At 49.1% G+C, this 27,525-nt stretch overlaps 36 non-coding genes and 3 pseudogenes across 36 annotated transcripts; 2 read left to right on the top strand and 37 right to left on the bottom strand.

Annotated features, from left to right (window-relative positions):
* Positions 1–5,919: 5,919 nt before the first annotated feature.
* Positions 5,920–6,082, bottom strand: LOC135049432 (U1 spliceosomal RNA). The gene has a single exon (XR_010241186.1). It is a non-coding gene; the product is annotated as a U1 spliceosomal RNA (small nuclear RNA).
* Positions 6,083–6,234: 152 nt separating this feature from the next.
* LOC135049234 (U1 spliceosomal RNA) lies at positions 6,235–6,398 on the bottom strand. The gene has a single exon (XR_010241000.1). It is a non-coding gene; the product is annotated as a U1 spliceosomal RNA (small nuclear RNA).
* Positions 6,399–7,072: 674 nt separating this feature from the next.
* On the bottom strand, positions 7,073–7,235 carry LOC135049431 (U1 spliceosomal RNA). Its single transcript, XR_010241185.1, has one exon. It is a non-coding gene; the product is annotated as a U1 spliceosomal RNA (small nuclear RNA).
* A 152-nt stretch (positions 7,236–7,387) lies between these two features.
* On the bottom strand, positions 7,388–7,551 carry LOC135049259 (U1 spliceosomal RNA). The gene has a single exon (XR_010241024.1). It is a non-coding gene; the product is annotated as a U1 spliceosomal RNA (small nuclear RNA).
* A 694-nt stretch (positions 7,552–8,245) lies between these two features.
* Positions 8,246–8,386, bottom strand: LOC135049632 (U1 spliceosomal RNA; annotated as a pseudogene).
* A 152-nt stretch (positions 8,387–8,538) lies between these two features.
* Positions 8,539–8,702, bottom strand: LOC135049342 (U1 spliceosomal RNA). The gene has a single exon (XR_010241103.1). It is a non-coding gene; the product is annotated as a U1 spliceosomal RNA (small nuclear RNA).
* Positions 8,703–9,376: 674 nt separating this feature from the next.
* LOC135049451 (U1 spliceosomal RNA) lies at positions 9,377–9,539 on the bottom strand. The gene has a single exon (XR_010241204.1). It is a non-coding gene; the product is annotated as a U1 spliceosomal RNA (small nuclear RNA).
* A 152-nt stretch (positions 9,540–9,691) lies between these two features.
* LOC135049229 (U1 spliceosomal RNA) lies at positions 9,692–9,855 on the bottom strand. The gene has a single exon (XR_010240995.1). It is a non-coding gene; the product is annotated as a U1 spliceosomal RNA (small nuclear RNA).
* Positions 9,856–10,529: 674 nt separating this feature from the next.
* Positions 10,530–10,692, bottom strand: LOC135049429 (U1 spliceosomal RNA). Its single transcript, XR_010241183.1, has one exon. It is a non-coding gene; the product is annotated as a U1 spliceosomal RNA (small nuclear RNA).
* A 152-nt stretch (positions 10,693–10,844) lies between these two features.
* LOC135049345 (U1 spliceosomal RNA) lies at positions 10,845–11,008 on the bottom strand. The gene has a single exon (XR_010241105.1). It is a non-coding gene; the product is annotated as a U1 spliceosomal RNA (small nuclear RNA).
* Positions 11,009–11,670: 662 nt separating this feature from the next.
* Positions 11,671–11,833, bottom strand: LOC135049494 (U1 spliceosomal RNA). Its single transcript, XR_010241242.1, has one exon. It is a non-coding gene; the product is annotated as a U1 spliceosomal RNA (small nuclear RNA).
* A 152-nt stretch (positions 11,834–11,985) lies between these two features.
* LOC135049356 (U1 spliceosomal RNA) lies at positions 11,986–12,149 on the bottom strand. Its single transcript, XR_010241116.1, has one exon. It is a non-coding gene; the product is annotated as a U1 spliceosomal RNA (small nuclear RNA).
* A 674-nt stretch (positions 12,150–12,823) lies between these two features.
* LOC135049427 (U1 spliceosomal RNA) lies at positions 12,824–12,986 on the bottom strand. Its single transcript, XR_010241182.1, has one exon. It is a non-coding gene; the product is annotated as a U1 spliceosomal RNA (small nuclear RNA).
* Positions 12,987–13,138: 152 nt separating this feature from the next.
* On the bottom strand, positions 13,139–13,302 carry LOC135049322 (U1 spliceosomal RNA). The gene has a single exon (XR_010241083.1). It is a non-coding gene; the product is annotated as a U1 spliceosomal RNA (small nuclear RNA).
* A 674-nt stretch (positions 13,303–13,976) lies between these two features.
* On the bottom strand, positions 13,977–14,139 carry LOC135049565 (U1 spliceosomal RNA). Its single transcript, XR_010241303.1, has one exon. It is a non-coding gene; the product is annotated as a U1 spliceosomal RNA (small nuclear RNA).
* Positions 14,140–14,291: 152 nt separating this feature from the next.
* LOC135049369 (U1 spliceosomal RNA) lies at positions 14,292–14,455 on the bottom strand. Its single transcript, XR_010241129.1, has one exon. It is a non-coding gene; the product is annotated as a U1 spliceosomal RNA (small nuclear RNA).
* A 669-nt stretch (positions 14,456–15,124) lies between these two features.
* LOC135049663 (U1 spliceosomal RNA) lies at positions 15,125–15,287 on the bottom strand. The gene has a single exon (XR_010241372.1). It is a non-coding gene; the product is annotated as a U1 spliceosomal RNA (small nuclear RNA).
* A 152-nt stretch (positions 15,288–15,439) lies between these two features.
* Positions 15,440–15,603, bottom strand: LOC135049624 (U1 spliceosomal RNA). Its single transcript, XR_010241352.1, has one exon. It is a non-coding gene; the product is annotated as a U1 spliceosomal RNA (small nuclear RNA).
* A 671-nt stretch (positions 15,604–16,274) lies between these two features.
* On the bottom strand, positions 16,275–16,438 carry LOC135049503 (U1 spliceosomal RNA). The gene has a single exon (XR_010241250.1). It is a non-coding gene; the product is annotated as a U1 spliceosomal RNA (small nuclear RNA).
* Positions 16,439–16,590: 152 nt separating this feature from the next.
* LOC135049395 (U1 spliceosomal RNA) lies at positions 16,591–16,754 on the bottom strand. The gene has a single exon (XR_010241152.1). It is a non-coding gene; the product is annotated as a U1 spliceosomal RNA (small nuclear RNA).
* A 694-nt stretch (positions 16,755–17,448) lies between these two features.
* On the bottom strand, positions 17,449–17,590 carry LOC135049559 (U1 spliceosomal RNA; annotated as a pseudogene).
* A 152-nt stretch (positions 17,591–17,742) lies between these two features.
* LOC135049225 (U1 spliceosomal RNA) lies at positions 17,743–17,906 on the bottom strand. The gene has a single exon (XR_010240991.1). It is a non-coding gene; the product is annotated as a U1 spliceosomal RNA (small nuclear RNA).
* Positions 17,907–18,577: 671 nt separating this feature from the next.
* On the bottom strand, positions 18,578–18,740 carry LOC135049487 (U1 spliceosomal RNA). Its single transcript, XR_010241235.1, has one exon. It is a non-coding gene; the product is annotated as a U1 spliceosomal RNA (small nuclear RNA).
* Positions 18,741–18,892: 152 nt separating this feature from the next.
* LOC135049331 (U1 spliceosomal RNA) lies at positions 18,893–19,056 on the bottom strand. Its single transcript, XR_010241092.1, has one exon. It is a non-coding gene; the product is annotated as a U1 spliceosomal RNA (small nuclear RNA).
* A 615-nt stretch (positions 19,057–19,671) lies between these two features.
* LOC135049477 (U1 spliceosomal RNA) lies at positions 19,672–19,834 on the bottom strand. Its single transcript, XR_010241230.1, has one exon. It is a non-coding gene; the product is annotated as a U1 spliceosomal RNA (small nuclear RNA).
* Positions 19,835–19,987: 153 nt separating this feature from the next.
* Positions 19,988–20,151, bottom strand: LOC135049385 (U1 spliceosomal RNA). Its single transcript, XR_010241141.1, has one exon. It is a non-coding gene; the product is annotated as a U1 spliceosomal RNA (small nuclear RNA).
* A 683-nt stretch (positions 20,152–20,834) lies between these two features.
* Positions 20,835–20,986, bottom strand: LOC135049576 (U1 spliceosomal RNA; annotated as a pseudogene).
* Positions 20,987–21,138: 152 nt separating this feature from the next.
* On the bottom strand, positions 21,139–21,302 carry LOC135049150 (U1 spliceosomal RNA). The gene has a single exon (XR_010240917.1). It is a non-coding gene; the product is annotated as a U1 spliceosomal RNA (small nuclear RNA).
* Positions 21,303–21,973: 671 nt separating this feature from the next.
* Positions 21,974–22,136, bottom strand: LOC135049557 (U1 spliceosomal RNA). The gene has a single exon (XR_010241299.1). It is a non-coding gene; the product is annotated as a U1 spliceosomal RNA (small nuclear RNA).
* A 152-nt stretch (positions 22,137–22,288) lies between these two features.
* LOC135049237 (U1 spliceosomal RNA) lies at positions 22,289–22,452 on the bottom strand. Its single transcript, XR_010241003.1, has one exon. It is a non-coding gene; the product is annotated as a U1 spliceosomal RNA (small nuclear RNA).
* A 615-nt stretch (positions 22,453–23,067) lies between these two features.
* LOC135049561 (U1 spliceosomal RNA) lies at positions 23,068–23,230 on the bottom strand. Its single transcript, XR_010241300.1, has one exon. It is a non-coding gene; the product is annotated as a U1 spliceosomal RNA (small nuclear RNA).
* Positions 23,231–23,382: 152 nt separating this feature from the next.
* Positions 23,383–23,546, bottom strand: LOC135049363 (U1 spliceosomal RNA). The gene has a single exon (XR_010241122.1). It is a non-coding gene; the product is annotated as a U1 spliceosomal RNA (small nuclear RNA).
* A 672-nt stretch (positions 23,547–24,218) lies between these two features.
* LOC135049581 (U1 spliceosomal RNA) lies at positions 24,219–24,381 on the bottom strand. The gene has a single exon (XR_010241318.1). It is a non-coding gene; the product is annotated as a U1 spliceosomal RNA (small nuclear RNA).
* A 152-nt stretch (positions 24,382–24,533) lies between these two features.
* Positions 24,534–24,697, bottom strand: LOC135049139 (U1 spliceosomal RNA). The gene has a single exon (XR_010240906.1). It is a non-coding gene; the product is annotated as a U1 spliceosomal RNA (small nuclear RNA).
* Positions 24,698–25,368: 671 nt separating this feature from the next.
* LOC135049555 (U1 spliceosomal RNA) lies at positions 25,369–25,531 on the bottom strand. The gene has a single exon (XR_010241297.1). It is a non-coding gene; the product is annotated as a U1 spliceosomal RNA (small nuclear RNA).
* A 152-nt stretch (positions 25,532–25,683) lies between these two features.
* Positions 25,684–25,847, bottom strand: LOC135049219 (U1 spliceosomal RNA). Its single transcript, XR_010240986.1, has one exon. It is a non-coding gene; the product is annotated as a U1 spliceosomal RNA (small nuclear RNA).
* Positions 25,848–26,518: 671 nt separating this feature from the next.
* On the bottom strand, positions 26,519–26,681 carry LOC135049616 (U1 spliceosomal RNA). Its single transcript, XR_010241344.1, has one exon. It is a non-coding gene; the product is annotated as a U1 spliceosomal RNA (small nuclear RNA).
* A 144-nt stretch (positions 26,682–26,825) lies between these two features.
* LOC135049057 (U5 spliceosomal RNA) lies at positions 26,826–26,941 on the top strand. Its single transcript, XR_010240826.1, has one exon. It is a non-coding gene; the product is annotated as a U5 spliceosomal RNA (small nuclear RNA).
* Positions 26,942–27,211: 270 nt separating this feature from the next.
* LOC135049050 (U5 spliceosomal RNA) lies at positions 27,212–27,327 on the top strand. The gene has a single exon (XR_010240819.1). It is a non-coding gene; the product is annotated as a U5 spliceosomal RNA (small nuclear RNA).
* The last annotated feature ends 198 nt before the right edge of the window (positions 27,328–27,525 follow it).

Below are 27,525 nucleotides of genomic sequence, written 5' to 3'. Positions count from 1 at the left end.
CAGCTGTGTGCGTATTCTGGAAAGCGGTGATACAAAGCGTAGCCTGCCTAGGAAAGAGTTGGCGTTTGCGAGATGCTGCTACTGGTGCCGCCGCTGCTGTTCTTGCGGCGGGAGTCAATACATCTACCCAGTGGGCTGTCACAGTCATATAGTCCTGAGTCTGCCCTGCCCCATTTGTCCACATGTCCGTGGTTAAGTGGACATTGGGTACAACTGCATTTTTTAGGACACTGGTGAGTCTTTTTCTGAGGTCTGTGTACATTTTCGGTATCGCCTGCCTAGAGAAATGGAACCTAGATGGTATTTGGTACCGGGGACACAGTACCTCAATCAAGTCTATAGTTGGCTCTGAAGTAATGATGGATACCGGAACCACGTTTCTCACCGCCCAGGATGCCAAGGCCTCAGTTATCCGCTTTGCAGCAGGATGACTGCTGTGATATTTCATCTTCCTTGCAAAGGACTGTTGGACAGTCAATTGCTTGGTGGAAGTAGTAAAAGTGGTCTTACGACTTCCCCTCTGGGATGACCATCGACTCCCAGCAGCAACAACAGCAGCGCCAGCAGCAGTAGGCGTTACACTCAAGGATGCATCGGAGGAATCCCAGGCAGGAGAGAACTCGTCAGAATTGCCAGTGACATGGCCTGCAGGACTATTGGCATTCCTGGGGAAGGAGGAAATTGACACTGAGGGAGTTGGTGGGGTGGTTTGCGTGAGCTTGGTTACAAGAGGAAGGGATTTACTGGTCAGTGGACTGCTTCCGCTGTCGCCCAAAGTTTTTGAACTTGTCACTGACTTATGATGAATGCGCTGCAGGTGACGTATAAGGGAGGATGTTCCGAGGTGGTTAACGTCCTTACCCCTACTTATTACAGCTTGACAAAGGCAACACACGGCTTGACACCTGTTGTTCGCATTTCTGTTGAAATACTTCCACACCGAAGAGCAGTTTTTTTTGGTATTTTCACCAGGCATGTCAATGGCCATATTCCTCCCACGGACAACAGGTGTCTCCCCGGGTGCCTGACTTAAACAAACCACCTCACCTCCCCAGCGCCAGCAACACCCATATCCTCCTCATCCTGGTGTACTTCAACACTGACATCTTCAATCTGACTATCAGGAACTGGACTGCGGGTGCTCCTTCCAGCACTTGCAGGGGGTGTGCAAATGGTGGAAGGTGCATGCTCTTCACGTCCAGTGTTGGGAAGGTCAGGCATCGCAACCGACACAATTGGACTCTCCTTGTGGATTTGTGATTTTGAAGAACGCACAGTTCTTTGCTGTGCTTTTGCCAGCTTAAGTCTTTTCATTTTTCTAGCGAGAGGCTGAGTGCTTCCATCCTCATGTGAAGCTGAACCACTAGCCATGAACATAGGCCAGGGCCTCAGCCGTTCCTTGCCACTCCGTGTGGTAAATGGCATATTGGCAAGTTTACGCTTCTCCTCCGATGATTTTTATTTAGATTTTTGAGTCCTTTTTTTTACTGATCTTTTGTGTTTTGAATTTTACATGCTCTGTACTATGACATTGGGCATCGGCCTCGGCAGACGACGTTGATGGAATTTCATCGTCTCGGCCATGACTAGTGGCAGCAGCTTCAGCACGAGGTGGAAGTGGATCTTGATCTTTCCCTATTTTTGGAACCTCAACATTTTTGTTCTCCATATTTTAATAGGCACAACTAAAAGGCACCTCAGGTAAACAATGGAGATGGATGGATACTAGTATACTTATGGATGACGAGTGACTGACGACACAGAGGTAGCTACAGCCGTGGACTACCGTACTGCGTCTGCTAGTATAGAGATGATAATTAATGATATAAAAAAAATATATATATAACTACTGTAGGTATATATTATATAATGACGAACCTGGTGGACACTGTCAGCAGACTGCTAAACTACTAGTATGATGAAGATAGAAAAAAACTTCCACCACAGGTAGGTAGGTATACAATTATGGACGAGCACTGACGACACAGAGATAGCCACAGCCGTGGCCTACCGTACTGCGTCTGCTAGTATAGAGATGATAATTAATGATATAAAAAAAAATATATATAACTACTGTAGGTATATATAATGTAATGACGGACCTGGTGGACACTGTCAGCAGACTGCTAAACTACTAGTATGAAGAAGATAGAAAAAAAACTTCACCACAGGTAGGTATACAATTATGGACGAGTGACGACACAGAGGTAGGTACAGCCGTGGACTACCGTACTGCGTCTGCTAGTATAGATAATATACTAAATATATTACTACTGTAGGTATATAATATAATGACGGACCTGGTGGACACTGTCAGCAGACTCCTAAACTACTAGTATGAAGAAGATAGAAAAAAAAAACCACCACAGGTAGGTAGGTATACAATTATGGACGAGCACTGACGACACAGAGATAGCCACAGCCGTGGCCTACCGTACTGCGTCTGCTAGCATAGATAATATACTAAATATATTACTACTGTAGGTATATAATATAATGACGGACCTGGTGGACACTGTCAGCAGACTGCTAAACTACTAGTATGAAGAAGATAGAAAAAAAAACCCCACCACAGGTAGGTATACAATTATGGACGAGTGACGACACAGAGGTAGGTACAGCCGTGGACTACAGTACTGCGTCTGCTAGTATAGATAATATACTAAATACATTACTACTGTAGGTAAATAATATAATGACGGACCTGGTGGACACTGTCAGCAGACTCCTAAACTACTAGTATGAAGAAGATAGAAAAAAAAACCCCACCACAGTTAGGTATACAATTATGGACGAGTGACGACACAGAGGTAGGTACAGCCGTGGACTACCGTACTGCGTCTGCTAGTATAGATAATATACTAAATATATTACTACTGTAGGTATATAATATAATGACGGACCTGGTGGACACTGTCAGCAGACTCCTAAACTACTAGTATGAAGAAGATAGAAAAAAAACACCCCACCACAGGTAGGTATACAATTATGGACGAGCACTGACGACACAGAGATAGCCACAGCCGTGGACTACCGTACTGCGTCTGCTAGTATAGATAATATAATAAATATATTACTACTGTAGGTATATAATATAATGATGGACCTGGTGGACACTGTCAGCAGACTCCTAAACTACTAGTATGAAGAAGATAGAAAAAAAAAAACCACCACAGGTAGGTAGGTATACAATTATGGACGAGCACTGACGACACAGAGATAGCCACAGCCGTGGACTACCGTACTGCGTCTGCTAATATAGAGATGATAAAGATGATAGAGATGAAAAAAAAATATAACACTACTGCAGGTAAATATTTATATAATATAATGTATGACCGACCTGCTGGACACTGTCAGCAGAATGCGTTTATAGAATAAAAAAAAAAAAACACCACAGGAGTGTTTAACTTTTTCAGGCAGACAATATACTGGTGGTCACACTGGCAGCAAAAGTGTGCACTGTACTCCTGCTATAACTGCTCCCCAGTCTCCCCCACAATTAAGCTGTGTGAGCAGTGAGCACTCAGCACAGTCAGATATACATAGATGATATATCATGCAGCACACTGAGGCTGAGCACATATATGGTATGTGTATCGTTTTTTTTCAGGCAGAGAACGGATTATAAATAATAAAACTGGTGGTCACTATCAGCAAAACTCTGCACTACTGAGTACTCCTGACAAGTTCAACTGCTCCCCAAATTAGTAGTAAATCAAATGTCACTCGTCTCTATCTTCTAATCTAAACGGAGAGGACGCCAGCCACGTCCTCTCCCTATCAATCTCAATGCACGTGTGAAAATGGCGGCGACGCGCGGCTCCTTATATAGAATCCGAGTCTCGTGAGAATCCGACAGCGGGATGATGACGTTCGGGCGCGCTCGGGATAACCGAGCAAGGCGGGAGGATCCGAGTCTGCTCGGACCCGTGCAAAAAAGGGTGAAGTTCGGGCGGGTTCGGATTCCGAGGAACCGAACCCGCTCATCTCTAATGGCCACCCAGCATGACGCCTCCCTTCTTGACCATGCTGTAATTGCAGTCGCACTGCAGTTCAGCGTGATCATAAAAAATGGTGTAGCCTCCTGCTGGTGCAGACTGTATGTGCGCGCAGGAAGCCGCCACCATTTTTGTGATCACAGCGGCTGAATGTGATGTAATACAGCCGCTGTGACCACGCCCCCTGTGTCTCCTCCATTGCAGACCCCATTTTGAAGCCTTGCCCCCGCACCGCTCCATCCCTGACTTGGAAATGGAGTGTTGCTGACCCCCCTCTCCCCCCCTGCCCCGATTGACAGGCAGAGGCGATCGCATTCTCTGCGGGGTGCCGCAGAAAATGCAGGCACATGCGTATGCTCTTAGCAATTTTTGCAGTTGGATCGCTTATTGTGATTGCAATCCAACCTGAATCAGGCCCTATTACCTATCACAATGCGCTGCGGGCAGTACAAAATTGGTTTAATATAGGAGAAAAACCCCCAGACCTGTGCTCCTTAACTGTACCTGGTGGCTAGTGGAGCGGCTGCCCAGTAATCAGTGTCCACGCCAGTGCGCACACGGTCCACCCCCTACGGCCACGCTCCCCTTCATCAGCGGCCTCGTGATCCGGAAGGGCGGTGTGTGTGTGACTGACCTTAGGAAGAAACCGGAGCCTCCGCTGCAGTGACCCAGCAACCAGGGCACGGGAGTATACAGCGCCGCTGGGAGTGATGAAGCTGCAGTAAAGATGTCTATTAGACCTAGCCTGCTGCAGCCCTTGTAGATTCTCATAAAACAAGTTCTTCTTTTCTTGTCAAAATTAATAGCTAAGAATAGGCTGCCTGAGGCAGGCCCCTGTTAAGTGGCCTGCTACTGAAGGCACCAACTGCAAACTGAGCTCCCTGTTCATGGAAGCGGGGTTATAGAGGAGAATGCACTGAGCTTCTTGGGAACAGTCAAAAGCTTTGAGCCGGTTGGTGCCTCAGATCAAGATCCTACTCTACACCCCAATGTGAATCCTTGTGGAGTCCAGTGTACCCCACAGAAGAAATTAATGTGTCACACCCATTGGCAGCAACCTTAGAATAGCTGCTGACGGGCACAATTGAGAAAGGAAGGGGGGGGGGGGACATTTGAATCCAACACATAGATGCAATTCAAATATGTAATTTGTACCTTCCTATTTTAAAATATAATGGATGAACCTCACCCTGTGAGAACAATCTTCATGATCAAGAGATCTCATATGCAAAATAAGTATGAGTTGGGATAGGGCTGGGGAGGGTGGCTGCTCGGGCAGCCCCTCCCCCGTCAAGTTAAGGAGATTCAACTGAGGAAGCACGAGGGAACTTTCGTCTGGGGACAACAACTGCAGGGAGACCACATCTTTTCAGATGAACATGGGAGGGCGGAAGGCTGCCTAATACTGAAGCACCATCAAATATCAAACCATATGCAACAACTAGTACAAGCATTCCTGGGGGAAGGTCTGCAGAAGACGGATTTGCATACGGTGATGTCATCCAAGCAGTGGGCCAAAGTTGGCTGGAACCCTCATCTGCATATGAAAAGAGAAAAGGGGCATGCAGGGCATGGCGGCCTTTTGCGGTGCTTGGATGACCCTTAGTTCGCATTAAACACCCCCACCCTCCTTTTGTGTGGGGCTCATGTTGGCTCTGCCCCAGCCCCTGAAGCATTCAAGCTGATTTCTTGCAGCAGCTGGGCACTGTAACAGCTCCAGAGCTGCTCTGTAAGGCAACTAAAAGGGTGTGGGCCCTGCAGCACTACCTGTAGTTCGCATTGTGCGTTTGAAGGCACAAAGTAAGCAGACAGGAGGATAAGTCAGGATAGTGCGCAAGGGCATAGAAGGGAGCGGCTCAAGAAAAGAGAAGTGGAAACAGACAGCAAACTAGGCTGGAGAGAGACCTGAGACAAAGAGATCTGAATTATACGAGAGCCGACCAGGGGAAACACAAATTATGCAGTCAAGTTTCCCACATTTGGGGAAATCGCAGGGGCAGCACACCCAGAGTGCAATGGGTGAGCCTTGCCCTGGGAGAAGCACCTTCATGATCATAGTATCTCACCTGGCAGGTAAGTAGGAGTTGGGCTAGAGCTGGGGAGGGTCGCTGCTCGGGTACCCCCCTGTAAAGTGAAGGAGATCCAACTGAGGCAGCACAAGGGAACTCTCGAAAGAAGAACAAGGCTAGAGGAAAATCTGAGACAAAGAAATCTGACTTTTACCAGAGCTGACCAGAGGAAAGCACAAACACAGTCCCCCACTACCAAAAATAATGCAGTCAAGTTTCCCACATTTGGGGAAATCACAGGGGTCAGCATACCCAAAATGCAGTGAATGAACCTCACCCTGGGAGAACAATCTTCATGACCATGGTATCTCCTATGCAAAATAAGTATGATTTGGAATAGGGCTGGGGAGGGCCGCTGCTCAGGCACATCTCTGTCAAGTAAAGGAGATTCAACTGAGGCAGCACAAGGGAACTCTCATCTGGGGACAACAACTGCAGGGAGAACACATATTTTCAGATGAACATGGGAGGGCAGAAGGCTGCCTAATACTGAAGCACCCCCAAACAACAAACCAAATGCAACAACTAGTGCAAGCATTCCTGGGGGAAGTTCTGCAGAAGACGGATTTGCATACGGTGATGTCATCCAAGCAGTGGGTCAAAGTTGGCTTCAACCCTCATCTGCATATGAAAAGAGAAAAGGGGCGTGCAGGGCTTGGCGGCCTTTTGCGGTGCTTGGATGACCCCTAGTTCGCATTAAACTCCTCCACCCTCCTTTGGTGTGGGGCTCATGTTGGCCATGCCCCATCCCCTGAAGCATTCAAGCTGATTTCTTGCAGCAGCTGGGCACTGTAACAGCTCCAGAGCTGCTCTGTAAGGCAAGTAAAAGGGTGTGGGCCCTGCAGCACTACCTGTAGTTTGCATTGTGCATTGGAAGGCACAAAGTAAGCAGACGGGAGGAGAAGTCAGGATAGTGCACAAGGGTATAGAAGGGAGCGGCTAAAGAAAAGAGAAGTGGAAACAGACAGCAAACTAGGCTGGAAAGAGACCTGAGACAAAGAGATCTGAATTATACGAGAGCCGACCAGGGGAAACACAAATTATGCAGTCAAGTTTCCCACATTTGGGGAAATCGCAGGGGCAGCACACCCAGAGTGCAATGGGTGAGCCTTGCCCTGGGAGAAGCACCTTCATGATCATAGTATCTCACCTGGCAGGTAAGTAGGAGTTGGGCTAGAGCTGGGGAGGGTCGCTGCTCGGGCACCCCCCTGTCAAGTGAAGGAGATCCAACTGAGGCAGCACAAGGGAACTCTCGAAAGAAGAACAAGGCTAGAGGAAGATCTGAAACAAAGAAATCTGACTTTTACCAGAGCTGACCAGAGGAAAACACAAACACAGTCCCCCACTACCACAAATAAAGCAGTCGAGTTTCCCACATTTGGGGAAATCACAGGGGTCAGCATACCCAGAATGCAATGAATGAACCTCACCCTGGGAGAATAATCTTCATGACCATGGTATCTCCTATGCAAAATAAGTATGATTTGGGATAGAGCTGGGGAGGGCCGCTGCTCAGGCACATCTCTGTCAAGTAAAGGAGATTCAACTGAGGCAGCACAAGGGAACTCTCATCTGGGGATAACAACTGCAGGGAGAACACATATTTTCAGATGAACATGGAGGGCAGAAGGCTGCCTAATACTGAAGCACCCCCAAACAACAAACCAAATGCAACAACTAGTGCAAGCATTCCTGGGGGAAGGCCTGCCGCAGATGGATTTGCATATGGTGATGACATCCAAGCAGTGGGTCAAAGTTGGCTTCAACCCTCGTCTGCATATGAAAAGAGAAAAGGGGCGTGCAGGGCATGGTGGCCTTTTGCGGCGCTTGGCTGACCCCTAGTTTGCATTAAACACCTCCACCCTCCTTCGGTGTGGGGCTCATGTTGGCTATGCCCCAGCCCCTGAAGCATTCAAGCTGATTTCTTGCAGCAGCTGGGCACTGTAACAGCTCCAGAGCTGCTCTGTAAGGCAAGTAAAAGGGTGTGGGCCCTGCAGCACTACCTGTAGTTTGCATTGTGCATTGGAAGGCACAAAGTAAGCAGACGGGAGGAGAAGTCAGGATAGTGCACAAGGGTATAGATGGGAGGGGCTCAAGAAAAAAGAAGTGGAAACAGACAGCAAACTAGGCTGGAGAGAGACCTGAGACAAAGAGATCTAAATTATACGAGAGCCGACCAGGGGAAACACAAATTATGCAGTCAAGTTTCCCACATTTCGGGAAATCGCAGGGGCAGCACACCCAGAGTGCAATGGTGGGCCTTGCCCTGGGAGAAGCACCTTCATGATCATAGTATCTCACCTGGCAGGTAAGTAGGAGTTGGGCTAGAGCTGGGGAGGGTCGCTGCTCGGGCACCCCCCTGTCAAGTGAAGGAGATCCAACTGAGGCAGCACAAGGGAACTCTCGAAAGAAGAACAAGGCTAGAGGAAGATCTGAAACAAAGAAATCTGACTTTTACCAGAGCTGACCAGAGGAAAACACAAACACAGTCCCCCACTACCACAAATAAAGCAGTCGCGTTTCCCACATTTGGGGAAATCACAGAGGTCAGCATACCCAGAATGCAATGAATGAACCTCACCCTGGGAGAACAATCTTCATGACCATGGTATCTCCTATGCAAAATAAGTATGATTTGGAATAGGGCTGGGGAGGGCCGCTGCTCATGCACATCTCTGTCAAGTAAAGGAGATTCAACTGAGGCAGCACAAGGGAACTCTCATCTGGGGACAACAACTGCAGGGAGAACACATATTTTCAGATGAACATGGGAGGGCAGAAGGCAGCCTAATACTGAAGCACCCCCAAACAACAAACCAAATGCAACAACTAGTACAAGCATTCCTGGGGGAAGTTCTGCAGAAGACGGATTTGCATATGGTGATGTCATCCAAGCAGTGGGTCAAAGTTGGCTTCAACCCTCGTCTGCATATGAAAAGAGAAAAGGGGCGTGCAGGGCATGGCGGCCTTTTGCGGCGCTTGGATGACCCCTAGTTCGCATTAAACACCTCCACCCTCCTTCGGTGTGGGGCTCATGTTGGCTATGCCCCAGCCCCTGAAGCATTCAAGCTGATTTCTTGCAGCAGCTGGGCACTGTAACAGCTCCAGAGCTGCTCTGTAAGGCAAGTAAAAGGGTGTGGGCCCTGCAGCACTACCTGTAGTTCGCATTGTGCGTTGGAAGGCACAAAGTAAGCAGAGAGGAGGAGAAGTCAGGATAGTGCGCAAGGGCATAGAAGGGAGCGGCTCAAGAAAAGAGAAGTGGAAACAGACAGCAAACTAGGCTGGAGAGAGACCTGAGACAAAGAGATCTGAATTATACGAGAGCCGACCAGGGGAAACACAAATTATGCAGTCAAGTTTCCCACATTTGGGGAAATCGCAGGAGCAGCACACCCAGAGTGCAATGGGTGAGCCTTGCCCTGGGAGAAGCACCTTCATGATCATAGTATCTCACCTGGCAGGTAAGTAGGATTTGGGCTAGAGCTGGGGAGGGTCGCTGCTCGGGTACCCCCCTGTCAAGTGAAGGAGATCCAACTGAGGCAGCACAAGGGAACTCTCGAAAGAAGAACAAGGCTAGAGTAAAATATGAGACAAAGAAATCTGACTTTTACCAGAGCTGACCAGAGGAAAGCACAAACACAGTCCCCCACTACCACAAATAATGCAGTCAAGTTTCCCACATTTGGGGAAATCACAGGGGTCAGCATACCCAAAATGCAATGAATGAACCTCACCCTGAGAGAACAATCTTCATGACCATGGTATCTCCTATGCAAAATAAGTATGATTTGGAATAGGGCTGGGGAGGGCCGCTGCTCAGGCACATCTCTGTCAAGTAAAGGAGATTCAACTGAGGCAGCACAAGGGAACTCTCATCTGGGGACAACAACTGCAGGGAGAACACATATTTTTAGATGAACATGGGAGGGCAGAAGGCTGCCTAATACTGAAGCACCCCCAAACAACAAACCAAATGCAACAACTAGTGCAAGCATTCCTGGGGGAAGTTCTGCAGAAGACGGATTTGCATACGGTGATGTCATCCAAGCAGTTGGTCAAAGTTGGCTTCAACCCTCATCTGCATATGAAAAGAGAAAAGGGGCGTGCAGGGCATGGCGGCCTTTTGCGGTGCTTGGATGACCCCTAGTTCGCATTAAACACCTCCACCCTCCTTTGGTGTGGGGCTCATGTTGGCCATGCCCCATCCCCTGAAGCATTCAAGCAGATTTCTTGCAGCAGCTGGGCACTGTAACAGCTCCAGAGCTGCTCTGTAAGGCAAGTAAAAGGGTGTGGGCCCTGCAGCACTACCTGTAGTTTGCATTGTACATTGGAAGGCACAAAGTAAGCAGACGGGAGGAGAAGTCAGGATAGTGCACAAGGGTATAGAAGGGAGCGGCTGAAGAAAAGAGAAGTGGAAACAGACAGCAAACTAGGCTGTAGAGAGATCTGAGACAAAGAGATCTGAATTATACGAGAGCCGACCAGGGGAAACACAAATTATGCAGTCAAGTTTCCCACATTTGGGGAAATCGCAGGGGCAGCACACCCAGAGTGCAATGGGTGAGCCTTGCCCTGGGAGAAGCACCTTCATGATCATAGTATCTCACCTGGCAGGTAAGTAGGAGTTGGGCTAGAGCTGGGGAGGGTCGCTGCTCGGGCACCCCCCTGTTAAGAGAAGGAGATCCAACTGAGGCAGCACAAGGGAACTCTCAAAAGAAGAACAAGGCTAGAGGAAGATCTGAAACAAAGAAATCTGACTTTTACCAGAGCTGACCAGAAGAAAACACAAACACAGTCCCCCACCACCACAAATAAAGCAATCGAGTTTCCCACATTTGGGGAAATCACAGGGGTCAGCATACCCAGAATGCAATGAATGAACCTCACCCTGGGAGAATAATCTTCATGACCATGGTATCTCCTATGCAAAATAAGTATGATTTGGGATAGAGCTGGGGAGGGCCGCTGCTCAGGCACATCTCTGTCAAGTTAAGGAGATTCAACTGAGGCAGCACAAGGGAACTCTCATCTGGGGACAACAACTGCAGGGAGAACACATATTTTCAGATGAACATGGGAGGGCAGAAGGCTGCCTAATACTGAAGCACCCCCAAACAACAAACCAAATGCAACAACTAGTGCAAGCATTCCTGGGGGAAGGCCTGCCGCAGATGGATTTGCATATGGTGATGTCATCCAAGCAGTGGGTCAAAGTTGGCTTCAACCCTCGTCTGCATATGAAAACAGAAAAGGGGCGTGCAGGGCATGGTGGCCTTTTGCGGCGCTTGACTGACCCCTAGTTTGCATTAAACACCTCCACCCTCCTTCGGTGTGGGGCTCATGTTGGCTATGCCCCAGCCCCTGAAGCATTCAAGCTGATTTCTTGCAGCAGCTGGGCACTGTAACAGCTCCAGAGCTGCTCTGTAAGGCAAGTAAAAGGGTGTGGGCCCTGCAGCACTACCTGTAGTTTGCATTGTACAAAGTAAGCAGACGGGAGGAGAAGTCAGGATAGTGCACAAGGGTATAGAAGGAAGCGGCTGAAGAAAAGAGAAGTGGAAACAGACAGCAAACTAGGCTGGAGAGAGACCTGAGACAAAGAGATCTGAATTATACGAGAGCCGACCAGGGGAAACACAAATTATGCAGTCAAGTTTCCCACATTTGGGGAAATCGCAGGAGCAGCACACCCAGAGTACAATGGGTGAGCCTTGCCCTGGGAGAAGCACCTTCATGATCATAGTATCTCACCTGGCAGGTAAGTAGGAGTTGGTCTAGAGCTGGGGAGGGTTGCTGCTCGGGTACCCCCCTGTAAAGTGAAGGAGATCCAACTGAGGCAGCACAAGGGAACTCTCGAAAGAAGAACAAGGCTAAAGGAAAATCTGAGACAAAGAAATCTGACTTTTACCAGAGCTGACCAGAAGAAATCACAAACACAGCCTCCCACTACCACAAATAATGCAGTCAAGTTTCCCACATTTGGGGAAATCACAGGGGTCAGCATACCCAAAATGCAATGAATGAACCTCACCCTGGGAGAAAAATCTTCATGACCATGGTATCTCCTATGCAAAATAAGTATGATTTGGAATAGGGCTGGGGAGGGCCGCTGCTCATGCACATCTCTATCAAGTAAAGGAGATTCAACTGAGGCAGCACAAGGGAACTCTCATCTGGGGACAACAACTGCAGGGAGAACATATATTTTCAGATGAACATGGGAGGGCAGAAGGCTGCCTAATACTGAAGCACCCCCAAACAACAAACCAAATGCAACAACTAGTGCAAGCATTCCTGGGGGAAGGCCTGCCGCAGATGGATTTGCATATGGTGATGTCATCCAAGCAGTGGGTCAAAGTTGGCTTCAACCCTCGTCTGCATATGAAAAGAGAAAAGGGGCGTGCAGGGCATGGTGGCCTTTTGCGGCGCTTGGCTGACCCCTAGTTTGCATTAAACACCTCCAACCTCCTTTGGTGTGGGGCTCATGTTGGCTATGCCCCAGCCCCTGAAGCATTCAAGCTGATTTCTTGCAGCAGCTGGGCACTGTAACAGCTCCAGAGCTGCTCTGTAAGGCAAGTAAAAGGGTGTGGGCCCTGCAGCACTACCTGTAGTTCGCATTGTGCGTTGGAAGGCACAAAGTAAGCAGACAGGAGGAGAAGTCAGGATAGTGCGCAAGGGCATAGAAGGGAGCGGCTTAAGAAAAGAGAAGTGGAAACAGACAGCAAACTAGGCTGGAGAGAGACCTGAGACAAAGAGATCTGAATTATACGAGAGCCGACCAGGGGAAACACAAATTATGCAGTCAAGTTTCCCACATTTGGGGAAATCGCAGGGGCAGCACACCCAGAGTGCAATGGGTGAGCCTTGCCCTGGGAGAAGCACCTTCATGATCATAGTATCTCACCTGGCAGGTAAGTAGGAGTTGGGCTAGAGCTGGGGAGGGTCTCTGCTCGGGCACCCCCCTGTCAAGTGAAGGAGATCCAACTGAGGCAGCACAAGGGAACTCTCGAAAGAAGAACAAGGCTAGAGGAAGATCTGAAACAAAGAAATCTGACTTTTACCAGAGCTGACCAGAGGAAAACACAAACACAGTCCCCCACTACCACAAATAAAGCAGTCAAGTTTCCCACATTTGGGGAAATCACAGGGGTCAGCATACCCAGAATGCAATGAATGAACCTCACCCTGGGAGAATAATCTTCATGACCATGGTATCTCCTATGCAAAATAAGTATGATTTGGGATAGAGCTGGGGAGGGCCGCTGCTCAGGCACATCTCTGTCAAGTTAAGGAGATTCAACTGAGGCAGCACAAGGGAACTCTCATCTGGGGACAACAACTGCAGGGAGAACACATATTTTCAGATGAACATGGGAGGGCAGAAGGCTGCCTAATACTGAAGCACCCCCAAACAACAAACCAAATGCAACAACTAGTGCAAGCATTCCTGGGGGAAGGCCTGCCGCAGATGGATTTGCATATGGTGATGTCATCCAAGCAGTGGGTCAAAGTTGGCTTCAACCCTCGTCTGCATATGAAAACAGAAAAGGGGCGTGCAGGGCATGGTGGCCTTTTGCGGCGCTTGTCTGACCCCTTGTTTGCATTAAACACCTCCACCCTCCTTCGGTGTGGGGCTCATGTTGGCTATGCCCCAGCCCTTGAAGCATTCAAGCTGATTTCTTGCAGGAGCTGGGCACTGTAACAGCTCCAGAGCTGCTCTGTAAGGCAAGTAAAAGGGTGTGGGCCCTGCAGCACTACCTGTAGTTTGCATTGTGCATTGGAAGGCACAAAGTAAGCAGACGGGAGGAGAAGTCAGGATAGTGCACAAGGGTATAGAAGGGAGCGGCTGAAGAAAAGAGAAGTGGAAACAGACAGCAAACTAGGCTGGAGAGAGACCTGAGACAAAGAGATCTGAATTATACGAGAGCCGACCAGGGGAAACACAAATTATGCAGTCAAGTTTCCCACATTTGGGGAAATCGCAGGAGCAGCACACCCAGAGTACAATGGGTGAGCCTTGCCCTGGGAGAAGCACCTTCATGATCATAGTATCTCACCTAGCAGGTAAGTAGGAGTTGGGCTAGAGCTGGGGAGGGTCGCTGCTCGTGTACCCCCCTGTAAAGTGAAGGAGATCAAACTGAGGCAGCACAAGGGAACTCTCGAAAGAAGAACAAGGCTAAAGGAAAATCTGAGACAAAGAAATCTGACTTTTACCAGAGCTGACCAGAGGAAAGCACAAACACAGTCTCCCACTACCACAAATAATGCAGTCAAGTTTCCCACATTTGGGGAAATCACAGCGGTCAGCATACCCAAAATGCAATGAATGAACCTCACCCTGGGAGAAAAATCTTCATGACCATGGTATCTCCTATGCAAAATAAGTATGATTTGGAATAGGGCTGGGGAGGGCCGCTGCTCATGCACATCTCTGTCAAGTAAAGGAGATTCAACTGAGGCAGCACAAGGGAACTCTCATCTTGGGACAACAACTGCAGGGAGAACATATATTTTCAGATGAACATGGGAGGGCAGAAGGCTGCCTAATACTGAAGCACCCCCAAACAACAAACCAAATGCAACAATTAGTGCAAGCATTCCTGGGGGAAGGCCTGCCACAGATGGATTTGCATATGGTGATGTCATCCAAGCAGTGGGTCAAAGTTGGCTTCAACCCTCGTCTGCATATGAAAATAAAAAGGGGTGTGCAGGGCATGGCGGCCTTTTGCGGCGCTTGGATGACCCCTAGTTCGCATTAAACACCTCCACCCTCCTTCGGTGTGGGGCTCATGTTGGCTATGCCCCAGCCCCTGAAGCATTCAAGCTGATTTCTTGCAGCAGCTGGGCACTGTAACAGCTCCAGAGCTGCTCTGTAAAGCAAGTAAAAGGGTGTGGGCCCTGCAGCACTACCTGTAGTTTGCATTGTGCGTTGGAAGGCACAAAGTAAGCAGACGGGGAAGTCAGGATAGTGCACAAGGGCATAGAAGGGAGCGGCTCAAGAAAAGAGAAGTGGAAACAGACAGCAAACTAGGCTGGAGAGAGACCTGAGACAAAGAGATCTGAATTATACGAGAGCCGACCAGAGGAAACACAAATTATGTAATCAAGTGTCCCACATTTGGGGAAATCTTAGGAGCAGCACACCCAGAGTGCATTGGGTGAGCCTTGCCCTGGGAGAAGCACCTTCCTGATCATAGTATCTCACCTGGCAGGTAAGTAGGAGTTGGGCTAGAGCTGGGGAGGGTCGCTGTTCGGGCACCCCCCTGCCAAGTGAAGGAGATCCATCTGAGGCAGCACAAGGAAACTCTCGAAAAAAGAACAAGGCTAGAGGAAGATCTGAGACAAAGAAATCTGACTTTTACCAGAGCTGACCAGAGGAAAGCACAAACACAGTCCCCCACTACCACAAATAATGCAGTCGAGTTTCCCACATTTGGGGAAATCACAGGGGTCAGCATACCCAGAATGCAATGAATGAACCTCACCCTGGGAGAACAATCTTCATGATAATGGTATCTCCTATGCAAAATAAGTATGATTTGGGATAGGGCTGGGGAGGGCCGCTGCTCAGGCACATCTCTGTCAAGTAAAGGAGATTCAACTGAGGCAGCACAAGGGAACTCTCATCTGGGGACAACAACAGCAGGGAGAACACATATTTTCAGATGAAAATGGGAGAGCAGAAGGCTGCCTAATACTGAAGCACCCCCAAACAACAAACCAAATGCAACAACTAGTACAAGCATTCCTGGGAAAAGGTCTGCAGAAGACGGATTTGCATACGGTGATGTCATCCAAGCAGTGGGCCAAGGTTGGCTGGAACCCTCATCTGCATATGAAAAGAGAAAAGGGTTATGCAGGGCATGGCGGCCTTTTGCGGTGCTTGGATGACCCTTAGTTCGCATTAAACACCTCCACCCTCCGTCGGTGTGGGGCTCATGTTGGCTATGCCCCAGCCCCTGAAGCATTCAAGCTGATTTCTTGCAGCAGCTGGGCACTGTAACAGCTCCAGAGCTGCTCTGTAAGGCAAGTAAAAGGGTGTTGGCCCTGCAGCACTACCTGTAGTTTGCATTGTGCGTTGGAAGGCACAAAATAAGCAGACAGGAGAAGTCAGGAGAGTGCACAAGGGCATAGAAGGCAGGGGCTCAAGAAAAGAGAAGTGGAAACAGACAGCAAACTAGGCTAAAGAGAGACCTGAGACAAAGAGATCTGAATTATACGAGTAGCCGACCAGAGGAAACACAAATTATGCAATCAAGTGTCCCACATTTGGGGAAATCGTAGGAGCAGCACACCCAGAGTGCAATGGGTGAGCCTTGCCCTGGGAGAAGCACCTTCCTGATCATAGTATCTCACCTGGCAGGTAAGTAGGAGTTGGGCTTGAGCTGGGGAGGGTCGCTGCTCGGGCACCCCCCTGTCAAGTGAAGGAGATCCAACTGAGGCAGCACAAGGAAACTCTCAAAAAGAGAACAAGGCTAGAGGAAGATCTGAGACAAAGAAATCTGACTTTTACCAGAGCTGACCAGAGGAAAGCACAAACACAGTCCCCCACTACCACAAATAATGCAGTCGAGTTTCCCACATTTGGGGAAATCACAGGGGTCAGCATACCCAGAATGCAATGAATGAACCTCACCCTGGGAGAACAATCTTCATGACCATGGTATCTCCTATGCAAAATAAGTATGATTTGGGATAGGGCTGGGGAGGGCCGCTGCTCAGGCACATCTCTGTCAAGTAAAGGAGATTCAACTGAGGCAGCACAAGGGAACTCTCATCTGGGGACAACAACTGCAGGGAGAACACATATTTTCAGATGAACATGGGAGAGCAGAAGGCTGCCTAATACTGAAGCACCCCAAACAACAAACCAAATGCAACAAATAGTACAAGCATTCCTGGGGGAAGGTCTGCAGAAGACGGATTTGCATACGGTGATGTCATCCAAGCAGTGGGCCAAAGTTGGCTGGAACCCTCATCTGCATATGAAAAGAGAAAAGGGGTATGCAGGGCATGGCGGCCTTTTGCGGCGCTTGGATGACCCTTAGTTCGCATTAAACACCTCCACCCTCCGTCGGTGTGGGGCTCATGTTGGCTATGCCCCAGCCCCTGAAGCATTCAAGCTGATTTCTTGCAGCAGCTGGGCACTGTAACAGCTCCAGAGCTGCTCTGAAAGGCAAGTAAAAGGGTGTGGGCCCTGCAGCACTACCTGTAGTTTGCATTGTGCGTTGGAAGGCACAAAGTAAGCAGACAGGAGGAGAAGTCAAGAGAGTCCACAAGGGTATAGAAGGGAGGGGCTCAAGAAAAAAGAAGTGGAAACAGACAGCAAACTAGGCTGGAGAGAGACCTGAGACAAAGAGATCTGAATTATATGAGAGCCGACCAGGGGAAACACAAATTATGCAGTCAAGTTTCCCACATTTGGGGAAATCGCAGGGGCAGCACACCCAGAGTGCAATGGGTGAGCCTTGCCCTGGGAGAAGCACCTACATGATCATAGTATCTCACCTGGCAGGTAAGTAGGAGTTGGGCTAGAGCTGGGGAGGGTCGCTGCTCGGGCACCCCCCTGTCAAGTGAAGGAGATCCAACTGAGGCAACACAAGGGAACTCTCGAAAGAAGAACAAGGCTAGAGGAAGATCTGAGACAAAGAAATCTGACTTTTACCAGAGCTGACCAGAGGAAAGCACAAACACAGTCCCCCACTACCACAAATAATGCAGTTGAGTTTCCCACATTTGGGGAAATCACAGGGGTCAGCATACCCAGAATGCAATGAATGAACCTAACCCTGGGAGAACAATCTTCATGACCAAGGTATCTCCTATGCAAAATAAGTATGATTTGGGATAGGGCTGGGGAGGGCCGCTGCTCAGGCACATCTCTGTCAAGTAAAGGAGATTCAACTGAGGCAGCACAAGGGAACTCTCATCTGGGGACAACAACTGCAGGGAGAACACATATTTTCAGATGAACATGGGAGGGCAGAAGGCTGCCTAATACTGAAGCACCCCCAAACAACAAACCAAATGCAACAACTAGTAAAAGCATTCCTGGGAGAAGGTCTGCAGAAGACGGATTTGCATACGGTGATGTCATCCAAGCAGTGGGCCAAAGTTGGCTGGAACCCTCATCTGCATATGCAAAGAAAAAAGGGTTATGCAGGGCATGGCGGCCTTTTGCGGTGCTTGGATGACCCCTAGTTCGCATTAAACACCTCCATTCTCCTTCGGTGTGGGGCTCATGTTGGCTATGCCCCAGCCCCTGAAGTATTCAAGCTGATTTCTTGCAGCAGCTGGGCACTGTAACAGCTCCAGAGCTGCTCTGTAAGGCAAGTAAAAGGGTGTGGGCCCTGCAGCACTACCTGTAGTTCGCATTGTGCGTTGGAAGGCACAAAGTAAGCAGACAGGAGAAGTCAGGAGAGTGCACAAGGGCATAGACGGCAGGGGCTCAAGAAAAGAGAAGTGGAAACAGACAGCAAACTAGGCTGGAGAGAGACCTGAGACAAAGAGATCTGAATTATACAAGCGCCGACCAGGGGAAACACAAATTATGCAGTCAAGTTTCCCACATTTGGGGAAATCGCAGGAGCAGCACACCCAGAGTGCAATGGGTGAGCCTTGCCCTGGGAGAAGCACCTTCATGATCATAGTATCTCACCTGGCAGGTATGTAGGAGTTGGGCTAGAGCTGGGGAGGGTCGCTACTCGGGTACCCCCCTGTCAAGTGAAGGAGATCAAACTGAGGCAGCACAATGGAACTCTCGAAAGAAGAACAAGGCTAGAGGAAGATCTGAGACAAAGAAATCTGACTTTTACCAGAGCTGACCAGAGGAAAACACAAAAACAGTCCCCCACTACCACAAATAATGCAGTTGAGTTTCCCACATTTGGGGAAATCACAGGGGTCAGCATACCCAGAATGCAATGAATGAACCTCATCCTGGGAGAACAGTCTTTATGACCATGGTATCTCCTATGCAAAATAAGTATGATTTGGGATAGGGCTGGGGAGGGCCGCTGCTCAGGCACATCTCTGTCAAGTAAAGGAGATTCAACTGAGGCAGCACAAGGGAACTCTCATCTGGGGACAACAACTGCAGGGAGAACACATATTTTCAGATGAACATGGGAGGGCAGAAGGCTGCCTAATACTGAAGCACGCCCAAACAACAAACCAAATGCAACAACTAGTACAAGCATTCCTGGGGGAAGGTCTGCAGAAGACGGATTTGCATACGGTGATGTCATCCAAGCAGTGGGCCAAAGTTGGCTGGAACCCTCATCTGCATATGAAAAGAGAAAAGGGGTATGCAGGGCATGGCGGCCTTTTGCGGCGCTTGGATGACCCTTAGTTCGCATTAAACACCCCCACCCTCCTTCGGTGTGGGGCTCATGTTGGCCATGCCCCAGCCCCTGAAGCATTCAAGCTGATTTCTTGCAGCAGCTTGGCACTGTAACAGCTCCAGAGCTGCTCTGTAAGGCAAGTAAAAGGGTGTGGGCAATGCAGCACTACCTGTAGTTTGCATTGTGCATTGGAAGGCACTTAAGAAAAGAGAAGTGGAAACAGACAGCAAACTAGGCTGGAGAGAGACCTGAGACAAAGAGATCTGAATTATACGAGAGCCGTCCAGGGGAAACACAAATTATGCAGTCAAGTTTCCCACATTTGGGGAAATCGCAGGAGCAGCACACCCAGAGTGCAATGGGTGAGCCTTGCCCTGGGAGAAGCACCTACGTGATCATAGTATCTCACCTGGCAGGTAAGTAGGAGTTGGGCTAGAGCTGGGGAGGGTCGCTGCTCGGGTACCCCCCCTGTCAAGTGAAGGAGATCCAACTGAGGCAGCACAAGGGAATTCTCGAAAGAAGAACAAGGCTAGAGGAAGATCTGAGACAAAGAAATCTGACTTTTACCAGAGCTGACCAGAGGAAAACACAAACACAGTCCCCCACTACCACAAATAATGCTGTCGAGTTTCCCACATTTGGGGAAATCACAGGGGTCAGCATACCCAGAATGCAATGAATGAACCTCATACTGGGAGAATAATCTTCATGACCATGGTCTCTCCTATGCAAAATAAGTATGATTTGGGATAGGGCTGGGGAGGGCCGCTGCTCAGGCACATCTCTGTCAAGTAAAGGAGATTCAACTGAGGCAGCATAAAGGAACTCTCATCTGGGGACAACAACTGCAGGGAGAACACATATTTTCAGATGAACATGGGAGGGCAGAAGGCTGCCTAATACTGAAGCACCCCCAAACAACAAACCAAATGCAACAACTAGTGCAAGCATTCCTGGGGGAAGGCCTGCAGCAGATGGATTTGCATATGGTGATGTCATCCAAAGCAGTGGGTCAAAGTTGGCTTCAACCCTCGTCTTTATATGAAAAGAGAAAAGGGGCGTGCAGGGCATGGCGGCCTTTTGCGGCGCTTGGATGACCCCTAGTTCGCATTAAACACCTCCACCCTCCTTCGGTGTGGGGCTCATGTTGGCTATGCCCCAGCCCCTGAAGCATTCAAGCTGATTTCTTGCATTAGCTGGGCACTGTAACTGCTCCAGAGCTGCTCTGTACGGCAAGTAAAAGGGTGTGGGCCCTGCAGCACTACCTGTAGTTTGCATTGTGCATTGGAAGGCACAAAGTAAGCAGACGGGAGAAGTAAGGATAGTGCGCAAGGCCATAGAATGGAGCGGCTTAAGAAAAGAGAAGTGGAAACAGACAGCAAACTAGGCTGGAGAGAGACCTGAGACAAAGAGATCTGAATTATACCAGAGCCGACCAGGGGAAACACAAATTATGCAGTCAAGTTTCCCACATTTGGGGAAATCGCAGGGGCAGCACATCCAGAGTGCAATGGGTGAGCCTTGCCCTGGGAGAAGCACCTTCATGATTATAGCATCTCACCTGGCAGGTAAGTATAAGTTGGGCTAGGGCTGGGGAGAGTCGCTGCACGGGCACCCCCCTGTCAAGTGAAGGAGATCCAACTGAGGCAGCACAAGGGAACTCTCGAAAGAAGAACAAGGCTAGAGGAAGATCTGAAACAAAGAAATCTGACTTTTACCAGAGCTGACCAGAGGAAAGCACAAACACAGTCCCCCACTACCACAAATAATGCAGTTGAGTTTCCCACATTTGGGGAAATCACAGGGGTCAGCATACCCAGAATGCAATGAATGAACCTCACCCTGGGAGAACAATCTTCAAGACCATGGTCTCTCCTATGCAAAATAAGTATGATTTGGGATAGGGCTGGGGAGGGCCGCTGCTCAGGCACATCTCTGTCAAGTAAAGGAGATTCAACTGAGGCAGCACAAGGGAACTCTCATCTGGGGACAACAACTGCAGGGAGAACACATATTTTCAGATGAACATGGGAGGGCAGAAGGCTGCCTAATACTGAAGCACCCCCAAACAACAAACCAAATGCAACAACTAGTGCAAGCATTCCTGGGGGAAGGCCTGCAGCAGATGGATTTGCATATGGTGATGCCATCCAAGCAGTGGGTCAAAGTTGGCTTCAACCCTCGTCTGCATATGAAAAGAGAAAAGGGGCGTGCAGGGCATGGCGGCCTTTTGCGGCGCTTGGATGACCCCTAGTTCGCATTACACACCTCCACCCTCCTTCGGTGTGGGGCTCATGTTGGCTATGCCCCAGCCCCTGAAGCATTCAAGCTGATTTCTTGCAGCAGCTGGGCACTGTAACTGCTCCAGAGCTGCTCTGTAAGGCAAGTAAAAGGGTGTGGGCCCTGCAGCACTACCTGTAGTTTGCATTGTGCGTTGGAAGGCACGAAGTAAGCAGACGGGAGAAGTCAGGATAGTGCGCAAGGGCATAGAACGGAGCGGCTCAAGAAAAGAGAAGTGGAAACAGACAGCAAACTAGGCTGGAGAGAGACCTGAGACAAAGAGATCTGAATTATACGAGAGATGACCAAGGGAAACACAAATTATGCAGTCAAGTTTCCCACATTTGGGGAAATCGCAGGGGCAGCACAACCAGAGTGCAATGGGTGAGCCTTGCCCTGGGAGAAGCACCTTCATGATCATAGTATCTCACCTGGCAGGTAAGTAGGAGTTGGGCTAGAGCTGGGGAGGGTCACTGCTCGGGCACCCCCCTCTCAAGTGAAAGAGATCCAACTGAGGCAGCACAAGGGAACTCTCGAAAGAAGAACAAGGCTAGAGGAAGATCTGATATAAAGAAATCTGATTTTTACCAGAGCTGACCAGAGGAAAGCACAAACACAGTCCCCCACTACCACAAATAATGCAGTCGAGTTTCCCACATTTGGGGAAATCACAGGGGTCAGCATACCCAAAATGCAATGAATGAACCTCACCCTCGGAGAACAATCTTCATGAAAATGGTATCTCCTATGCAAAATAAGTATGATTTGGGATAGGGCTGGGGAGGGCCGCTGCTCAGGCACATCTCTGTCAAGTAAAGGAGATTCAACTGAGGCAGCACAAGGGAACTCCCATCTGGGGACAACAACTGCAGGGAGAACACATATTTTCAGATGAACATGGGAGGGCAGAAGGCTGCCTAATACTGAAGCACCCCCAAACAACAAACCAAATGCAACAACTAGTACAAGCATTCCTGGGGGAAGTTCTGCAGAAGACGGATTTGCATACGGTGATGTCATCCAAGCAGTGGGCCAAAGTTGGCTGGAACCCTCATCTGCATATGAAAAGAGAAAAGGGGTATGCAGGGCATGGCGGCCTTTTGCGGCGCTTGGATGACCCTTAGTTCACATTAAACACCCCCACCCTCCTTCGGTGTGGGGCTCATGTTTGCTATGCCCCAGCCCCTGAAGCATTCAAGCTGATTTCTTGCAGCAGCTGGGCACTGTAACAGCTCCAGAGCTGCTCTGTACGGCAAGTAAAAGGGTGTGGGCCCTGCAGCACTACCTGTAGTTTGCATTGTGCATTGGAAGGCACTTAAGAAAAGAGAAGTGGAAACAGACAGCAAACTAGGCTGGAGAGAGACCTGAGACAAAGAGATCTGAATTATACGAGAGCCGACCAGGGGAAACACAAATTATGCAGTCAAGTTTCCCACATTTGGGGAAATCGCAGGAGCAGCACACCCAGAGTGCAATGGGTGAGCCTTGCCCTGGGAGAAGCACCTAAGTGATCATAGTATCTCACCTGGCAGGTAAGTAGGAGTTGGGCTAGAGCTGGGGAGGGTCGCTGCTCGGGTACCCCCCTGTCAAGTGAAGGAGATCCAACTGAGGCAGCACAAGGGAATTCTCGAAAGAAGAACAAGGCTAGAGGAAGATCTGAGACAAAGAAATCTGACTTTTACCAGAGCTGACCAGAGGAAAACACAAACACAGTCCCCCACTACCACAAATAATGCTGTCGAGTTTCCCACATTTGGGGAAATCACAGGGGTCAGCATACCCAGAATGCAATGAATGAACCTCACACTGGGAGAATAATCTTCATGACCATGGTATCTCCTATGCAAAATAAGTATGATTTGGGATAGGGCTGGGGAGGGCCGCTGCTCAGGCACATCTCTTTCAAGTAAAGGAGATTCAACTGAGGCAGCATAAGGGAACTCTCATCTGGGGACAACAACTGCAGGGAGAACACATATTTTCAGATGAACATGGGAGGGCAGAAGGCTGCCTAATACTGAAGCACCCCCAAACAACAAACCAAATGCAACAACTAGTGCAAGCATTCCTGGGGGAAGGCCTGCAGCAGATGGATTTGCATATGGTGATGTCATCCAAAGCAGTGGGTCAAAGTTGGCTTCAACCCTCGTCTGCATATGAAAAGAGAAAAGGGGCGTGCAGGGCATGGCGGCCTTTTGCGGCGCTTGGATGACCCCTAGTTCGCATTAAACACCTCCACCCTCCTTCGGTGTGGGGCTCATGTTGGCTATGCCCCAGCCCCTGAAGCATTCAAGCTGATTTCTTGCAGTAGCTGGGCACTGTAACTGCTCCAGAGCTGCTCTGTACGGCAAGTAAAAGGGTGTGGGCCCTGCAGCACTACCTGTAGTTTGCATTGTGCATTGGAAGGCACAAAGTAAGCAGACGGGAGAAGTAAGGATAGTGCGCAAGGCCATAGAATGGAGCGGCTTAAGAAAAGAGAAGTGGAAACAGACAGCAAACTAGGCTGGAGAGAGACCTGAGACAAAGAGATCTGAATTATACGAGAGCCGACCAGGGGAAACACAAATTATGCAGTCAAGTTTCCCACATTTGGGGAAATCGCAGGGGCAGCACATCCAGAGTGCAATGGGTGAGCCTTGCCCTGGGAGAAGCACCTTCATGATTATAGTATCTCACCTGGCAGGTAAGTAGAAGTTGGGCTAGAGCTGGGGAGAGTCGCTGCACGGGCACCCCCCTGTCAAGTGAAGGAGATCCAACTGAGGCAGCACAAGGGAACTCTCGAAAGAAGAACAAGGCTAGAGGAAGATCTGAAACAAAGAAATCTGACTTTTACCAGAGCTGACCAGAGGAAAGCACAAACACAGTCCCCCACTACCACAAATAATGCAGTTGAGTTTCCCACATTTGGGGAAATCACAGGGGTCAGCATACCCAGAATGCAATGAATGAACCTCACCCTGGGAGAACAATCTTCAAGACCATGGTCTCTCCTATGCAAAATAAGTATGATTTGGGATAGGGCTGGGGAGGGCCGCTGCTCAGGCACATCTCTTTCAAGTAAAGGAGATTCAACTGAGGCAGCACAAGGGAACTCTCATCTGGGGACAACAACTGCAGGGAGAACACATATTTTCAGATGAACATGGGAGGGCAGAAGGCTGCCTAATACTGAAGCACCCCCAAACAACAAACCAAATGCAACAACCAGTGCAAGCATTCCTGGGGGAAGGCCTGCAGCAGATGGATTTGCATATGGTGATGCCATCCAAGCAGTGGGTCAAAGTTGGCTTCAACCCTCGTCTGCATATGAAAAGAGAAAAGGGGCGTGCAGGGCATGGCGGCCTTTTGCGGCGCTTGGATGACCCCTAGTTCGCATTACACACCTCCACCCTCCTTCGGTGTGGGGCTCATGTTGGCTATGCCCCAGCCCCTGAAGCATTCAAGCTGATTTCTTGCAGCAGCTGGGCACTGTAACTGCTCCAGAGCTGCTCTGTAAGGCAAGTAAAAGGGTGTGGGCCCTGCAGCACTACCTGTAGTTTGCATTGTGCGTTGGAAGGCACGAAGTAAGCAGACGGGAGAAGTCAGGATAGTGCGCAAGGGCATAGAAGGGAGCGGCTCAAGAAAAGAGAAGTGGAAACAGACAGCAAACTAGGCTGGAGAGAGACCTGAGACAAAGAGATCTGAATTATACGAGAGATGACCAAGGGAAACACAAATTATGCAGTCAAGTTTCCCACATTTGGGGAAATCGCAGGGGCAGCACAACCAGAGTGCAATGGGTGAGCCTTGCCCTGGGAGAAGCACCTTCATGATCATAGTATCTCACCTGGCAGGTAAGTAGGAGTTGGGCTAGAGCTGGGGAGGGTCGCTGCTCGGGCACCCCCCTCTCAAGTGAAAGAGATCCAACTGAGGCAGCACAAGGGAACTCTCGAAAGAAGAACAAGGCTAGAGGAAGATCTGATATAAAGAAATCTGATTTTTACCAGAGCTGACCAGAGGAAAGCACAAACACAGTCCCCCACTACCACAAATAATGCAGTCGAGTTTCCCACATTTGGGGAAATCACAGGGGTCAGCATACCCAGAATGCAATGAATGAACCTCACCCTGGGAGAACAATCTTCATGACCATGGTATCGCCTATGCAAAATAAGTATGATTTGGGATAGGGCTGGGGAGGGCCGCTGCTCAGGCACATCTCTGTCAAGTAAAGGAGATTCAACTGAGGCAGCACAAGGGAACTCTCATCTGGGGACAACAACTGCAGGGAGAACACATATTTTCAGATGAACATGGGAGGGCAGAAGGCTGCCTAATACTGAAGCACCCCCAAACAACAAACCAAATGCAACAACTAGTGCAAGCATTCCTGGGGGAAGGCCTGCAGCAGATGGATTTGCATATGGTGATGTCATCCAAACAGTGGGTCAAAGTTGGCTTCAACCCTCGTCTGCATATGAAAAGAGACAAGGGGCGTGCAGGGCATGGCGGCCTTTTGCGGCGCTTGGATGACCCCTAGTTCGCATTACACACCTCCACCCTCCTTCGGTGTGGGGCTCATGTTGGCTATGCCCCAGCCCCTGAAGCATTCAAGCTGATTTCTTGCAGCAGCTGGGCACTGTAACTGCTCCAGAGACGCTCTGTAAGGCAAGTAAAAGGGTGTGGGCCCTGCAGCACTACCTGTAGTTTGCATTGTGCGTTGGAAGGCACGAAGTAAGCAGACGGTAGAAGTCAGGATAGTGCGCAAGGGCATAGAAGGGAGCGGCTCAAGAAAAGAGAAGTGGAAACAGACAGCAAACTAGGCTGGAGAGAGACCTGAGACAAAGAGATCTGAATTATACGAGAGCCGACCAGGGGAAACACAAATTATGCAGTCAAGTTTCCCACATTTTGGGAAAACGCAGAAGCAGCACACCCAGAGTGCAATGGGTGAGCCTTGCCCTGGGAGAAGCACCTTCATGATCATAGTATCTCACCTGGCAGGTAAGTAGGAGTTGGGCTAGAGCTGGGGAGGGTCGCTGCTCGAGCATCCCCCTGTCAAGTAAAGGAGATTCAACTGAGGCAGCACAAGGGAACTCTCATCTGTGGACAACAACTGCAGGGAGAACACATATTTTCAGATAAAAATCTTGGTCATGCTCTGGTTTCTCTTCAGAACGAACAAATCTTTCGCCTTTTACTAAAGATTTCCGTGGAGAGGAGCAAAACCGAGTTTTATCTCAATTTTTGCATGCCCCATCTTTTTGGGGTTTCTTTTATCGGTTTAAAGATAGAATGAGTGTGCTTTAATGTAAGCTCATTTGCATAGAAATGACAGTAAATGTTTGTTTCTTTTCAAACAGAACTTTCTTGACCATGCTACTTGCTTGAAAGATCTGGGAGCACATGGAATACAGTACAAACCATGCTTATAGCAAGGAGAAGACAGGTGAGAAATCTGCTTTCTTTCAAATTGGGCGCTCACTTTGATCTGAATGAGGACTGCTGGCACGGCACTCAGGCGACAGGTGGAATCTTGGTCATGCTCTGGTTTCTCTTCAGAACGAACAAATCTTTCGCCTTTTACTAAAGATTTCCGTGGAGAGGAGCAAAACTGAGTTTTATCTCAATTTTTGCATGCCCCATATTATTGGGGTTTCTTTTATCGGATTAAAGACAGAACGAGTGTGCTTTCTTGTTAGCTTTAATGTAAGTTTATTTGCATAACAATGACAATAAATGTCTGTTTCTTTTCAAGCAGAACTTTCTTGACCATACTAATTGCTTGAAAGATCTGGGAGCACATGGAAAAGAGTACAAACCATGCTTATAGCAAGGGGAAGCCTGGTGAGAAAT

Source organism: Pseudophryne corroboree, unplaced genomic scaffold (assembly GCF_028390025.1).
Source record: "Pseudophryne corroboree isolate aPseCor3 unplaced genomic scaffold, aPseCor3.hap2 scaffold_99, whole genome shotgun sequence".
NCBI lineage: Eukaryota > Metazoa > Chordata > Amphibia > Anura > Myobatrachidae > Pseudophryne > Pseudophryne corroboree.
Note: the sequence above shows the minus strand (reverse complement) of the source record. Positions and strands in the feature narration are given on the sequence as shown.